The 17192-nt window shown below is 39.8% G+C and overlaps 1 protein-coding gene across 2 annotated transcripts in view; it reads left to right on the plus strand.

The window, feature by feature from the left end:
• LOC124776214 (GPI inositol-deacylase) overlaps positions 1–17192 on the plus strand; it is a 180503-nt gene that overhangs the window by 67511 nt on the left and 95800 nt on the right. The gene's annotated exons all lie outside the window — the stretch shown is intronic.

Here is a 17192-nt window from a genome sequence, read left to right on the forward strand (position 1 = left end):
TTAATATAAATCTGTGATAAATGAATGTCAAAATAAATTTTAATGATGTTTGATACTGAAGGGGAGAAACTAGTAACTGAGCAAATAAAAGCAAAAAACTGAAGCAGGTCTGATGGGTACATGAATGAAAAAAATGAAAAAAAACCTTGTTTGAATCTTTGGTAACAGCCTTGCTGCAGTGGATACACTGGTTCCCATGAGATCACCAAAGTTAAGTGCTGTCGGGCGTGGCCGATACTTGGATGGGTCACGATCCAGGCCACCATGTGCTGTTCCAAATTTTTCGGGGTGCACTCAGCCTCGTGACGCCAATTGAGGAGCTACTCGACCGAATAGTAGCGGCTTTGGTCAAGAATACCATCATAACGGCCGGGAGTGCGGTGTGCTGACCACACGCCCCTCCTCTCAGCGTCCTCTGCTGCAGATGGTGCGGTGGTCGGATGGTCCCCATGGGCCATTTGTGGCCTGTAGATGGAGTGGTTTGGTTGAATCTTTGGCCTTTAAAAGTTCACTCTTCAGGAGAATAGCAAAACTCTGAAACAGAGCAAAAAAAAGTAAGTGTACTGGTGCTTGATAGAGGGGAAATTGCACAATCTACATTTGTACCCTGTCTTATTCACATTGCCACCTTATGTTATGTCAAGGAAGACTGTAGTCTTTTCATAACTGGAAATATGTCCCAATCTTTCTTTGTTTATGATTTATACTAACTGTGCTTTGTGCTAGATGTTACCAGGCGAAATAAAGCCACATATTATTTCTTAAATGTAGAATCACAAGTTTTCTCACAAGACTAAAATGTTGCTGCTTCCTTTGTTTGTTAATGGGGGACAAATGTATGACTGTCAAAAGTCATAAACTATGATGAACGCTGCAGATGCAAGCAAAACTTTTTTTAATCTCATGACCACTTTAACACTTGCATCCCATGCACAGTTTCTTTTAGGAGAGAGAGGGATGGGGGGCATGGAGAGAGGGGAGGGGTGGGAAGAAAAATAATCTTTGGTATGAAAGAAAACATCATTAAATCATTCACAAACAATGGTTCAGGAGAGTCGTGAACTAAAGGGAAAGGTTTGGAAATTATTTTATTAAAAATTTTGAAAGCTGTAATATTTGTCACTTTGTTTGTCTCTTAGACATGCTACAGTTTTTTCCTACTAAAACATTATGTAAGTAGACACAACTCTTTTCTGTTCTATTTTTTAAAAAATGTTATAGTGTGAAATTTTCATGCAACTTAAAGCATAGATTATTTCTTTGAATAACTAGGTTTGTATGAAACAGCATTAACTGTGAAGTCCATCATATATTATTAGTATCAAATAAAACTTCTTCATTTTTTGTTCTATCTTTGTTTTGGCTTCCTTTCATCCTTTATTCCTTATGTTATCTCTGTCTTGTCCAACAGATTTCATCTCTCAGCATTTTAAATGTCACCGCTAATCTCTGTATACCCAGAAAGCTATTTCCCCACTACTTTACTAGCATTACAGTATCCCTGGCTTACTTACTGAGATACACTGTAGAACCAAAGAAACTGGTACATCTGCCTAATATCGTGAAGGGCCCCCAGAAGCATGCAGAAGTGCCACAACATGACGTGGAGTGGACTCAACTAATGTCTGAAGTAGTGCTGGAGGGGACTGACACAATGAATCCTGCAGGGCTGTCCATAAATCCGTAAGAGTATGAGGATGTAGAGATCTCTTCTAAACAGCACGTTTTGAATTGGAACTGAATTTCATTTGCTCGTAACACGTAATTTTTACATGCATGTGCCTTTTTTAACAAAGTATATGAAGAATAAATGTGAAATTTTTGCAATTAGAGTTTTCATTTTACATTATTTCTTATTACATTATAAATGTATATAAAACAATAAAAATTAATTTCTTATTACATCATAAATGTATATAAAGTATATAAAAAATAAAAATTAATTTTTCCAATTAGAATTTTCTTTTTACATTATTTCTTATTACATCTGCTTTCTTATTACTTCATGATTCATTTAGGTCTAGATTATAGGGGCATTTTTAATAAGCCACTGCTTGATGCACTTTATAAAAGTATGGCCCGTCACTGTTTTCATTTCATCTGCTAATGAATTGTGGAAGACAGCTCCGTGGATATAAGGACATTGTGCTGTTAGAGTTAATCTTCTGGTAACCATATGAAAGTCTTTTTTATGCCTTGTTTCATAGTGGTGGATGTCCATATTTCTTTTTGTGATCTTAGTGTCGTCTTTCACTAACATTATAGTTTCTAGTATATACATGGCATAAACTGTAAGAATATTGTGTCTAGTGAACAGTGTTTTACAAGAGGTTCTTTGTTTTACTTTTGCTACAATCCTTAAGGCTCGCTTTTGCAGTGTGAAGACTCTTTTCATATTTGTTTGGCATGTTCTGCCCCACAGTACTATCCCATATGACAAGAAACGGTATAATAACCCATAATATACAGTCCTTAGAGTTTCCGAATTGAAATATGGTGATAATCTTCCTAATACATATAGTCTGGATGTTATTTTTTTGCAGACATGGTCAGCTTGCTGCTTCCATGAGAGTCTGTCATCTGTGTATAGTCCCAAGAATTTACAATCTGAACAGCTATTCGACAGAGTTTTCTTAGTCTCAGTGTTATGCCGGTTTATAGCACTGGGTTTAAAATGAATGTTATTTGTTTTTTCTCTGTTTACTTTCAAGTTGTCTTTTTCGAAGTGTGCTCCTGCCTTTTCAATAAAGCTACGAATTTCTTTGACTAGGCCGGTCTCACTGTCTGCACAACAAACACCAGATGTATCATCGGCATACATAGTGGTTGGTTGGTTGGTTTGGGGAAGGAGACCAGACAGCGTGGTCATCGGTCTCATCAGATTAGGGAAGGAAGTCGGCCGTGCCCTTTCAGAGGAACCATCCCGGCATTTGCCTGGAGTGATTTAGGGAAATCACGGAAAACCTAAATCAGGATGGCCGGACGCGGGATTGAACCGTCGTCCTTCCGAATGCGAGTCCTGTGTCTAACCACTGTGCCACCTCGCTCGGTGCATACATAGTGACCAATTGCTTACTGCCTAGAGAACTTGTGAAATCATTTGCGTAACATATGAATAGGACTGTACCTAAAATGGAGACCGGGAAAACCCAAAACGTATTTTTCTTATACTTGACCTTTTCTGCTCTCCATTATAATATAGGGTTTCTGTGCACTGTTGCCTGCCTTTTAAATATGTTTCAAGCAATTGCACGAGTTTTCCAGTGACACCATTCTTCGCAATTTTTGACAAGAGTATATTGTGATGTACTCTGGCAAAAGCTTTTGATAGGTCCAAGAATACTCCTGCCATTTGAGACTTTTCATTTACGTTTTGAAGTACATGGTGAACAAATTGTACAGCTGCTGACATAGTACTTCGACCCTTCCTAAAACCATGTTGGAAATCCCTTAGTACGTCAGCGTTATTGTAGTGTTCCAGGATTCTTTTTAATATTATTTTTTCTGTTAGTTTGCTGAGTGTTGATATCAGGGCTATGGGCTTGTCATTCTGTACATGCTTTCTTTCCCCTTTTTTGTGTAATGGTTTAATTACAGCCAGTTTCAACCTGTCAGGGAAGACACCTTCTTCGTGTGTACAGTTTATAAGATGAAGTAGTGGTTTCAAAAGTTCATGTTTGCATTCCTTCATTAGATATGGAGAAATTTCATCTATTCCTGCTGATTTTTTGTTTTTGAACCTATCAATGTGCTGCAAAATATCATAAGCACTTACTGCAGGTAGTGTACTACTGCAGTTCTGTTTGTCACTAGTTATGAATATGTGCTGTTTATCCTGTTTCATACAGACATCATTTTCGACGATGTCTATGAAGTAATTATTGAAAATATTGCTGACCAGAAAGGGATCAGAAATGACATTATTGTTCACAGTTAATTCTATATTATTAATTTTGGTGTCTGTTTCCGTATTTCTTATTTTATTTACAAGTGACCAGCAAGACTTTGAGGCATTATCTGAGTTTCGTATCTCTCGGCTGATTCTTTCTGCTTTTAATTTTCTGACTTCTTTGCGGTACTTGTATTTGTACTGCTTGTAGGTTTCTTTATGTATCTCTGAGTCAGTTAGTCTGTGTAAGCGATACGTGTTTTCCATTTTTTCTTTTAGATCTTTTGTTTTACAGTCCAATGGCACAGGTTTTGATGTTAAAGGTTGGTTTTTGTGAATATTTACTTTTGCTATTGGCATGGTCCTATTTAGGTGCCCAGTCAGGATTTCTACAAATTCATTCCATTTATTGTTTACTCCATTGGTAGTAATAACTGATTCCCATGATTCCTGACTTAAACTAAGTCTTAGCTTGGCAATGTTGTTTGCAGATAGTATTCACTTGTGCTCACACATTTTTCTTGGTTTGAACTTGGTATAACATTTTAGTACTAGTGTTTGGCCTAAATGATCTGAAAGGTGACCATTTATGATGTCTGCTGAGATGATATGGTCATAATTTGTAATGATATGATCAATTCATGTAGGTGTGTTAGACATTCTAGTGGGTACTAGTCCAAGAATGTCTTTAGCCCCATAAGAAAGGATACAATCTGCAAAACACATGCTTTCCTGGTTGTCGAGTAAGGTTTATGTTCAGATCTCCAAGTATGATAACGTTTACATTTCTGCAACCTGACTTTGATTTACTTAGAACGCCATCAAGTAATTCCAGGAAAGCGTCAAAGTTTCCACTTGGGGATCTATATATACCTATAACAATGAACAAAACAGTACAAAATGTGAGTTTAAGAGCTGTAATTTCGAAATCTTTGTCAACATTGAATTTTTTTGTCCAAAACACTTTTTCTGTGGCTGTTATTAATTTACATTTTCTCACATAAATGGTGACACCACCACCTTAATTTTTTGTTATACAGTAGAATGTTGCTAGGTTATAGTCTTCTAATCTGAAATGATGAATGTTGTCTTCTGTGTTTTGGTGTTCTGTGACTATTACTACATGTGGAGCTAGCTCTGTGATGAATGATTTAAATGCATCTATTTTGTTTCCTAAACCCTGTACATTATAATGAAGAAACGATAAATTGCACTTGTTTGAACTGAGGTCTGCTTCAGGCATATGTGGATCACGTACACTTGCATCTGGTGTTGCTCTGGTGGAAAGTTTTATTGTCCTAAAAAAAGTCACTTTTGTCTTGCTGATGTATTGTATCACTGACCTGGTATTTCGTGGCTGATTCATCAGTGAATTTGTGATTTTTGTCCTTGAGAGGGATGGCCACTGTAGCATAACACTCTACATTCAGTTTGTTGTTTACTATTTTTTCAATCCATGTTATAACCAAGTCTTTTCCTAGTTTGTTGAGGTGTAGACCATAGGTTGTGTGGAATCTTCTTCCTATGCTGCTTATGTCCACAAATGTTACGTTTTCGAATCTCGAGCATATATTTTGTATTTCCTTATTTGCTCACCGCACGTCTTCATTTAGACATGACCAATTTGGTAAGTCGTGTCGATGTGGAACCGAGAAGATGATAACATTTGAGTTTTTAAATTCATGTAGCTTCCTTTTGAGTGAGATTATTAGGCATTTCATTTCTTGCTACATCGTTCGTTCCCGCTAAGAACATGAAAAAGTCTTTGTTTGTTGATGCTGTTTTCTCAACGTAAGTTGTAGAAGTCACTGCTTGAAATGTTGCACCAGGTTTCACTGTACTAGTAATGCTGTGAATGCTTCTACACTGAAATTCAGATGCTATGTTCCTCCCCTGACTGTGCGCAAACAGGTTTATTTTCCCAAAATTTGTTGGATGGTGATTTGGCCTACCTGAACTTTTGTGTTGCCTGTTGACACAGTTTGTTTCTTGTCATTTGTTCAGAGCAGTCGATAATCCATCTTGAAAAGTTGTTGATTTTGAAACACTGTCGGCGACCACACTCACGGTAGAATTGTATTTTCCCTGAGGCTTAAAGCGCTTTTTTTTATTTTTTATTTATTTATTTATTTATTTATTTATTTTTTTTATTTTTATTCCCCCCACCCCCCACCCCGTTGTCTTTTTTCCCATGTGGCTCGACACATTTTATTGTATTATTACTGTATATAATTGAGAGCACTTCGAAAGCATTTTCATACACAATGCTTACATTGTCGTTACATTTACTATTCACACAATTTTGCAGTTCTTGAGTGTTTTTCTTGTATGTGATTTTAGTCCACTTTTCACTGGCAGCAGCCATGTTTTTCAGAACTTTTTAGAGAATTCGGCTCACTTTTTCTGAGCTGAAATTTCAGAATATCTTCTTTCATAGCACTGATTATAAATTGGAGGCTCGATACACGTTCCTTTAACTTTGTTATTTCGTCCTTGCAATTTATACACAATTTCTTTTTACCGATAGAATTAGCTTTTTTCTGCGGAGAAACATGATGAACTTTCGAGTTGGTCGCCATCTTCTTACAACAACATGGCAAGGCATCCCAGATATGCTCAATAATGTTCATGTCTGGAGAGTTTAGCGGAAGCATTTAAACTTGGAAGAGTGTTCCTGGAGCCACTCTGTAGCAATTCTGGATGTCTGGGATGTCGCATTGTCCTGCTGGAATTGCCCAAGTCCATCAGAATGCACAATTCACAGTAATGGGTGCAGGGTCAGACAGGATGCTTAAGTCAGAGTCATATCTAGATGTATCAGAGGTCCCAACTGCGCACACCCCACACCGTTACAGAGCCTTCACCAGCTTGAACAGTCCCTTGCTGACATGCAGGGTCTGTGGTTTCATAAGGTTGTCTCCGTACCTGTAAACGTCCATCCGCTCAATACAATGTGAAACAAAACTCGTCCAACCAAGCAACTTGTTTCCAGTCATCAATAGTCCAGTGTCAGTGTTGACGAGCCCAAGCGAGGCATAAAGCTTCGTGTTGTGCAGTCATCAAGGGTGCACAAGTGGGCCTTCGGCTCGGAGACCTCATATCGATGATGTTTCAGAATGGTTCACATGTTGATGCTTGCTGATGGCCCAGCATTGAAATCTGCAGCAATTTGCGGGAGGGTTGCACTTCTGTCACATTGAACGATTCTTTTCAATCATCATTGGTCCTGTTCTTACAGGATCTTTTTTCGGCCACAGTGATGTCGGAGATTTGATGTTTTACCAGATTCCTGATATTCACAGTACACTTGTGAAATGGTCGTACAGGAAAATCCCCACTTCATCGCTACCTTGGATATGTTGTGTCCCATTGATAGTGCGCCGACTATAACACCACATTTTAACTCATTTAAATCTTGATAACCTGCTATTGTAGCAGCAGTAACTGATCTGACAACTGCACCAGGCACTTATTGTCTTATATAGGCATTGCTGTTTGCAGTGCCGTATTCTACCTCTTTACATATCTCTGTATTTGAATTCGCATGCCTATAGCAGTTTCTTTGGTGCTTCAGTGTATGCCATATTGTATGATCTCTTCACTATTTTTGTCATTCCAGAAAAGCAGCAGACAGTTAATTTTTATAATCAGAAGTAAAAAAATGGGAACTAAATTTTGTTTAGTGTGTGATACTTTTGCTACAAAACTACTTCAGCACAGAATACTGAATGGAGTAGTCTTACAAAGTCAGTTCACATCTGGTCTCTAACCTGTTACTCCTTTCTGTATGTTTACAAATCCAGGTACTAACATGAAATGTGAAATCAAAATGCAGGGAACTCCTGCACACAACAAGCTAAGCCATTGTTGAATCAGCATTCCTTTCTTCATTAGGTATCTATGAATACACAGCAATAGTTCTGTCTGCTTGCTCTGCAGACACCATGCCCTGTGGTTGATTTTGTTTTGGAAAGCAATTTTGAATTTAGAACACTGTTATTTTATACAGAGGATGACACGCGTAAAGCTGAAATACTAAACACCTTTTTCCAAAGCTGTTTCACAGAGGAAGACCGCACTGCAGTTCCTTCTCTAAATCCTCGCACAAACGAAAAAATGGCTGACATCGAAATAAGTGTCCAAGGAATAGAAAAGCAACTGGAATCACTCAACAGAGGAAAGTCCACTGGACCTGACGGGATACCAATTCGTTTCTACACAGAGTACGCGAAAGAACTTGCCCTCCTTCTAACAGCCGTGTACCGCAAGTCTCTAGAGGAACGGAAGGTTCCAAATGATTGGAAAAGAACACAGGTAGTCCCAGTCTTCAAGAAGGGTCGTCGAGCAGGTGCGCAAAACTATAGATCTATATCTCTGACGTCGATCTGTTGTAGAATTTTAGAACATGTTTTTTGCTCGAGTACCATGTCATTTTTGGAAACCCAGAATCTACTCTGTAGGAATCAACATGGATTCCGGAAACAGCGATCGTGTGAGACCTAACTCGCTTTATTTGTTCATGAGACCCAGAAAATATTAGATACAGGCTCCCAGGTAGATGCTATTTTCCTTGACTTCCGGAAGGCGTTAGATACAGTTCCGCACTGTCACCTGATAAACAAAGTAAGAGCCTACAGAATATCAGACCAGCTGTGTGGCTGGATTGAAGAGTTTTTAGCAAACAGAACACAGCATGTTGTTATCAATGGAGAGACGTCTACAGATGTTAAAGTAACCTCTGGCGTGCCACAGGGGAGTGTTACGGGACCATTGCTTTTCACAATATATATAAATGACCTAGTAGATAGTGTCGGAAGTTCCATGCGGCTTTTTGCAGATGATGCGGTAGTATACAGAGAAGTTGCAGCATTAGAAAATTGTAGCGAAATGCAGGAAGATCTGCAGCAGATAGGCACTTGGTGCAGGGAGTGGCAACTGACCCTTAACGTAGACAAATGAAATGTATTGCGAATACATAGAAAAAAGGATCCTTTATTGTATGATTATATGATAGCCAAACAAACACTGGTAGCAGTTACTTCTGTAAAATATCTGGGTGTATGCGTGCGAAACGATTTGAAGTGGAATGATCATATAAAATTAATTGTTGGTAAGGCGGGTACCAGGTTGAGATTCATTGGGAGAGTCCTTAGAAAATGTAGTCCATCAACAAAGGAGGTGGCTTACAAAACACTCGTTTGACCTATACTTGAGTATTGCTCATCAGTGTGGGATCCATACCAGATCGGGTTGACGGAGGAGATAGAGAAGATCCAAAGAAGAGCGGCACGTTTCGTCACAGGGTTATTTGGTAACCGTGATAGCATTACGGAGATGTTTAGCAAACTCAAGTGGCAGACTGCAAGAGAGGCGCTCTGCATCGCAGTGTACCTTGCTCGCCAGGTTTCGAGAGGGTGCGTTTCTGGATGAGGTATCGAATATATTGCTTCCCCCTACTTATACCTCCCGAGGAGATCACAAATGTAAAATTAGAGAGATTCAAGCACATACGGAGGCTTTCAGACAGTCGTTCTTCCCGCGAACCATACGCGACTGGAACAGAAAAGGGAGGTAACGACATTGGCATGTAAAGTGCCCTCCTTCACACACCATTGGGTGGCTTGCGGAGTATAAATGTAGATGTAGAACACTTATTTGCAGTTTTCACTGCTAGAGATGCAATTCCTAGTGTCACTTTGAGCTTTCAGAACTTCTTCAAGAAGGAAAAAGGAGTTGGTTGGAAAGATCAGAAGTTGGAGGAAAAGGGGATTTGGATTTTGGGGGGAGGATCACAGGTGACAAAGAGAGAAGCAAAGATGAAGGAAAAACATGAGTTGTTTCATTTGATACTTTGTGTTTAACGTTATAGAATTTACCAAAGGAGTACATGGTAGTGGGTCAGTGCATGAGGCCAAGGGGGTTTTACAGCAGAAATTATTGGAGGTGTAGCAACCTTGAGATAAGGTAGTGCTCTGGGCATTTTTTTCTCTATTCTTCAACTTCTGTATCATTCCCAGTCTTTGTTTTTATCCTTCTTTGCTTACTCTATTCCTCTCTAGACTAAAGCTGGAACAGTACTTACCAGTGTACTATATATTACCGAGTTATCTCCGTGACAAATCTACCAAATTATCTTCCAGACAACTTTTCCTTCATCTTTACCTCCTCTTATCCTTACAAAAGGTGGGTCCTCGCATCCTAGAGTCTGAGAACCTGCTTGTCCACCTGCCTGCTCCCCCCTGCCCCCTCCTCCTGCCCCCCCCCCCCCCCCCCCCCTCTAACTTCCCCAACCAGTCCATCTTTTCTTCCACAACAAGGAATGTGTAGTTCTAAGAGTGTTATCATCTAATGGAAGCATTTTTATCAGCAAAACAAGGAATTTTGCTTCCCTTTTTGTCTCATAATGTAAACAATTTTTTTCAAGTGAATTTCTTATTTCATATACTTGTACAGTTTTTGTAACAAACTGTTATTTTTGTTTTATCAATTCAGTCATTACTTTCTTGTCTAATGCCTTCTAATTACAATTGTGTAATCACCTGTCTGTTTTGATTTAACTTACAACAATAAAGTTACTGAATCCTCACACATTCCCACCTACTGCATTTTTCTACATAGTACACTGGGTTCACAGTGGTATTTTTATGTAGTATAATGTGATAAAACCATTTTAATAAAATTGTGACAATGATCACATATTTTGCAATCAAAATTAAAGAGGAATCTTCCGTTTATGCATTACTGTTGTGGGTTACAAATTGTGTGAATGTGTGTGAATTTGAAAACCTAACCTGGCTTTCTTAATCAAAGGTTTTCGGTCAGAGACAAAATACACTCATGCTCATAAATTAAGGATAATGCTGGTAATGGTAAAACAATGCTCTGGTGGGCGGTTTGCGGGTTTAAATCACCTCGGGATATGACATGTGGTGCATTTGACCTGCAGTTGTCGCACGGTGGTGTTGGCAGCAGTCCACATATGCAGAGGTGTGTTGGTGCATGTCAGAGTACAGTGCAGCGAGTAAGTGTGCAGACATTTCCAAATGTGCTAATGGTGACTGTGTTGAAAATGTTTAAAAGAACACATATTGATGATGTTATGAGGGTAGAATACTAGGGCGACTGGAGTTTGGTCAAACACAGCAGCTCGTAGCCCAGGCCCTCCGTGTGCCCCAAAGTGTGATCTTAAGATTATGGCAGCAATTCCAACAGACGGGAAATGTGTCCATGTGCTACGGTATGGGACGTCCACAGTGTACAACACCAAACAAGACCGATATCTCACCTCAGTGACTGCAGACAGCCACGGAGTACTGCAGGTAGCCTTGCTCGGGACCTAACTGCAGCCACTGGAACAGTTGTCTCCAGACACAGTCTACAGACAACTGAACAGACATGGTTTATTCACCCAGAGACCTGCAAGGTTCATTCCACTGACCCTTGGTCACAAGAGAGCACATAAAGCCTGGTGTCAAGAACACAGTACATGGTCCTTGGAACAGTGGTCCCAGGTTATGTTCACAGACGAGTCCAGGTATAATCTGAACAGTGATTCTCGCAGGGTTTTCATCTGGCGTGAACCAGGAACCAGATATCAACCCCTTAATGTCCTTGAAAGGGACCTGTATGGAGGTCGTGGTTTGATGGTGTGGGGTGGGATTATGATTGGTGCACGTACACCCCTGCATGTCTTGGACAGAGGAACTGCAACAGGTCAGGTGTATCACGACATCATTTTACCCCAGTATGTCCGCCTTTTCAGGGGTGCAGTGGGTCCCACCTTCCTCTTGATGGATGATAACGCATGGCCCCACCGAGCTGCCATCATGGAGGAGTATCTTGAAACAGAAGATATCAGGTGAATGTAGTGGCCAGCCTGTTCTCCAGACCTAAACCCCATCGAGCACGTCTGGGATGCTCTCAGCCGACGTATCACTGCACGTCTTCAAACCCCTATGACACTTCAGTAGCTCCGACAGGCACTGGTGCAAGAATGTGAGGCTATACCGCAGCAGCTGTGAGGCTATACCCCAGCAGCTGCTCGACCACCTGATCCAGAGTATGCCAACCTGTTGTGTGGCCTGTGTATGTGTGCATGATGATCATATCCCATATTGATGTCGGGGTTACATGTTCAGGAAACAGTCGCGTTTTGCAACACATGTGTTTTGGGACAGTTTTCTCTACTTATCACCGATACTGTGGACTTACAAATCTGTGTCATGTGTATTCCCTATGTGCCTATGCTATTAGCACCAGTTTTGTGTAGTGCCACGTTGTGTGGCACCACATTCTGCAATTATCCTTAATGTATGTGCATTAGTGTAGATACAGTTTTCCCATATGCATAGTTTGTATTTCAGCAATAGCTAAATGCATTTATATACATACTGTTTGACTGGCTGTTAAAAACCCTAATATTTGTTCCATCCTTTGCATCCTGTTACAGAGCTGTGCTTTCTGAGGTGCAATTATTGTGTCTGTCACTACTGCTGAGTACATGATGTTACCAATATTGTAAGCAATTATGCTGATATATCTTGTTTGCACCCATCCTCTGTCATCTGCTCAAGAATATTTCTTTATATTAAGATTTTTTTAAAACCTGTTGAATGAAAAGGTTGTCTTGTACATACGTATGAGACATGTTGTTAGAGGCTGATAAGGACTGCAATAATCTTTGGTTTCTGTGCATCTCTTAGTTTCATTTATAGACACTACAGGAACACTACATCATGCATTATGTTGAACAACTCTTTCAGCAATTGAGGATAAGAAGGATAAAAGTGGTATTATAAAAATAATATGGTATGGGTGGGAAATATGTGGAAAAAAATATTACTTTGAAGTGGAATTTTCATTTGTATGGAGCCATCATGGAAGATTTCCTTTGATCTACTTCTTGCTTGCCATTCAGTGTTGTCACATGTGAGCAGGTAACATGGGTATTTAGAATAAAAAGACACATGCGCACTGCACAGCACATACTTGACTCTCACCTACAATTCCCTTTCAGTGTAAATGGTAATTGTAATCACTTAAACAACTCCTCATAAATATTAAAACAGATCACATAAGAATGTAGATTTGCACAGCTGTTGCCAAAGATTTTAAAACCACTTAGGCTTGGTACTGCATCATTCTTGCAGAATCTTCTTAACTGATGTTTCTGCTTTCCTGTTGAAATCTTCTTTTGTGAACTGCTTTGCACTGGCATACATTTTTCTAATTTACAGACAGCATTTTCCATATCTATCACATAGATGTTGATGACTGACTATTTAATGACATTGTCATGATGATGGAAGTGTTTATTGTTATACCGGTGGGCTGATGTGTGAGAGACACTTTGTTAGAGTTTATATTTGCATTCACCAATAACATTCTTATAGTACTGACTGTTGAGGCATTTAGCAGTCTGTATTACCTCTGACTTTTCATTTACATTGATATGAGGCTTTTGCTAAAATATGAAAATTTGTGAGGCCTATATTCTGACCACAGTTTTTACTGTGTTCATTTACATCTGACTTGCTGGTTTGCTTGAGGCAGTCATATTGTTTATTCTCTTTTAAGCTTTCATTAACTCCACAACCTGTATCCCTTCTGTATGCTTTGTTACACTTACACATGATGTCATATGCTCCAGCAGTGTGTAGCAGTTCTGATTGATCTTACATTTTGTGATTGCCCGAAAAAAAATTGGCTTCAGACATTCATGTCAGAGGATCTTCCTGATTTGATCAATCACACTCTTTAAAAGTTGAAGAAACATGAACTGTCACGGTGCTAGGTCCTCTTCCCATGTCTTGCCTTTTACTTTCTTCTAATTGAGAGTTCTTTGTAAAGATTTGTCATCATAGCCATAGCACGGCAAACTGCAACACAGAAGGTACTTCATACCAGTATATGCAACTTTTTGTACTATTCCATTTCTTAGATTAGATTACATTAATTATTCATTCCATAGGCCCACAAAAGAGAGGCTCCTTCTGGGTGTGGAACATTTCAGATAAACACATTAGAAAAACTTGAGTTTCATTAATTTTAATGATCCTCAGTCAATAAACAGTAAAATTATGTGCATGAATGAATGAATACTGAGTGAGGCAATGAATGACCGTGTATGTTCCTTGGTATGCATCCTAAACTCTCATATCTTATTGTGATGGACCTTGTGGTTGGTTTGTGATGGCTGCAGTGGAATTGTTCTCTAAACTGCCTTGATAGCCAGTGCCCTAAAATTCTCAAGAATGAAATTTCCTTTTCTCCAAATTTCCCTTTTAAGTTCATTGAGCGTCTCTCTCACACTTTTGTATGGGCTACGCTGACCTACTTAGAACCTAGCAGTCTGTGCTAAATTCTTTCAAAGTCTGTTATCATCCCTGTTCAATAATAATTCCAAAGGCATTTGTAGTAGAAGAGTTCTGACAGACCGTTCTGCAGTTGGACAGTGTGGGGTGGAGGTTGTGTCGGATGGATTGGGGTGAATAGGGGGAGAGAGAGGCGGGAGGCAAGATGAGGGGTTTGGGGTAGGTAGCTTGCAGTTCAGAGGGAGGTAGCCAGTTTGCTGGCTAGGAATGCCTGAGGCAGGTGTATGGGTGAGGCATGTGATGGGCATGTTCTATAGTCGGCGGGGAGTGGCACACGTTGAAGATGTCATGGAAATGTGAATTGGGTGTGGGTGATAAGACAGAGGAAGGGAAAACTGTTGGCTGGAGAGTGTGGGGACAATGGGTTAATAGAGATGGAGGCCAGAAGAGTTACAGGAGTGAAGAATGTGTTGCAAGGATAACTCCCAGCTGTGTAGTTTGTAAAAGCTGGTGATAGAGGGAAGGATTCAGATGGCCCAGGTTGTGAAACAGCCGCTGAAATTAAGCAAGTTGTGCTTTGTTGCATGCCGTGACACTGGTTAGGCAACTTTGTTCTTGGCCATAGTTTAGCAGTGGCCATTCTACATCTATGTCTACATCTATAACCTGCAAACAATCATGAGGTGCATGGCAGAGGGTACATGCTATTGTACCAGTTATTAGGGTTTCTTCCTGTGCCATTCACATATAAAGCACAGGAAGGGCGATTGAATGCCTCTAAGCATGCAGTAACTATTCTAATCTTATCCTCATGGTTTCTGTGTGAGCAGTATGTAAGGGATTGTAATATATTCCTAGAAGAAATTGTTTGAAGCCGGTTCTTGAAACTTTGTTAATAGACTTTCTTGGGATAGTTTATGTCTATCTTCAAGAGTCTTCCAGTTCAGTTCCTTCAGTACCTCTGTGACACACTCCCATGGATTAAACAAACCTGTGACCATTTGTGCTGCTCTTCTCTGCATACATTCAATATCCCCTGTTAGTCCTATTTGGTATGAGTCCCACACACTTGAGCAATATTTTAGAACTGGTCACACAAGTGATTTGTAAGCAACCTCCTTTGTAGACTGATTGCACTTCCCCAGTATTCTACCAATAAACAAAGTCTGCCGTCTGCTATACCCGCGACTGAACCTATGTGATCATTCTGTTTCACATCCCTACAAAGTGTAACACCCAGGTATTTGTATGAGTTGGCCAATTCCAGCAGTGACTCATTGATATTATAGTCATAGAACACTACTTTTTTTTCTTTTGTCAAGTGGAAAATTTTACATTTCTGAACATTTAGAGCAAGTTGCCAATCTCTGCATCATATTGAAATCTTATCGAGATCTGACTGAATATTTATGTAGCTTCTTTCAGATAGTACTTCGTTATAGATAAATGCATCATCTGTAAAAAGCCTGATTTTACTAGTAATATTGTCTGCAAGGTCATTAATATGCTATATGAACAGCAAGGGTCCCACACACTTCCTTGGGACACATCCGAAGTTACTTCTACATCCAATTATGACTCTCCATCAAGGCTAACACACTGTGTCCTTTCTAATAAAAAGTCCTCAATCCACTCATAAATTTCACTTGATATCCCATTTGATCGTACTTTTGACAATAAGCATAGGTGCAGTACTGAATCAAATGCTTTACGAAAATCAACAAATACTGCATCTACCTGGTTGCCTTGATCCAAAAACTTTCAGTATGTCGTGTGATAAAAGTGCGAGTTGGGTTTCACACAATCAATGTTTTTAAATTCTACAACAAATTGATGTCAAGGACATTGGATGGTAGTTTTGTGAATCGCTTCTATTACCCCTTCTGTAGACGGATATTAGATGTGCCTTTTTCGAAGAACTGAGCACGATTTTTTGTTTGAGGGATCTAAAAGATAGTTTACAGTTAGAAGAGGGGCTAACTCAGCCGCAAATTCAGTATAGAATCTGATAGGGATTCCATCGGTGCCTGGTGCTTTGTTCAGTTTTAATTCATTTTATTGGACAACTGGTTTGTAGACATTCCAACATAAAAAGATGTGCATTGATTGCAGAAGAGTTGGTATATGACATGGCTGTTATCAGAGGTGGGCCTGCCTGTGGTGGGGTAGGATGAGCCTGTGACAGAAATGGAGTAGGAAGTGCTGGTTGATTGGATTGGACAAGTTGGTAGTGGGAGTGTTACAGGAATGGACTTGGGTGTTGTGTAGGTTGGGTGGGCAACAGAAAACCACCTTAGGAGAGATGGGAAGGATCTTGGGTAGGATGTCCCTCATTTCAGGACATGATGGTAGATTATCAAAACCCTGGGAAAGGATATGATTCATTTGTTCCAATCCCGTATGATACTGGGTGAAGAGGGGTGGCACTCCTTTGTAGCTTTTTCTTGGGGGTGGTGGAAGGATTGGGGGGATGTGAAGATGTTGTTGTGGTCTTCAGTCCTGAGACTGGTTTGATGCAGCTCTCCATGCTACTCTATCCTGTGCAAGCTTCTTCATCTCCCAGTACTTAATGCAGCCCACATCCTTCTGAATCTGCTTAGTGTATTCATCTCGTGGTCTCCCTCTATGATTTTTACCCTCCACGCTGCCCTCCAATACTAAATTGGTGATCCCTTGATGCCTCAGAACATGTCCTACCAACCGATCCCTTCTTCTAGTCAAGTTGTGCCACAAACTCCTCTTCTCCCCAATACTATTCAATACCTCCTCATTAGTTATGTGGTCTACCCATCTAATCTTCAGCATTCTTCTGTAGCACCACATTTCGAAAGCTTCTATTCTCTTCTTGTCTAAACTATTTATCGTCCATGTTTTACTTCCATACATGGTTACACTCCATACAAATACTTTCAGAAATCAATACTTGATGTTAACAAATTTCTCTTCTTCAAAAACGCTTTCCTTGCCATTGCCAGTCTAGATTTTATATC

The sequence above is a fragment of the Schistocerca piceifrons genome, chromosome 2 (genome assembly GCF_021461385.2).
Source record: "Schistocerca piceifrons isolate TAMUIC-IGC-003096 chromosome 2, iqSchPice1.1, whole genome shotgun sequence".
Taxonomy (NCBI): domain Eukaryota; kingdom Metazoa; phylum Arthropoda; class Insecta; order Orthoptera; family Acrididae; genus Schistocerca; species Schistocerca piceifrons.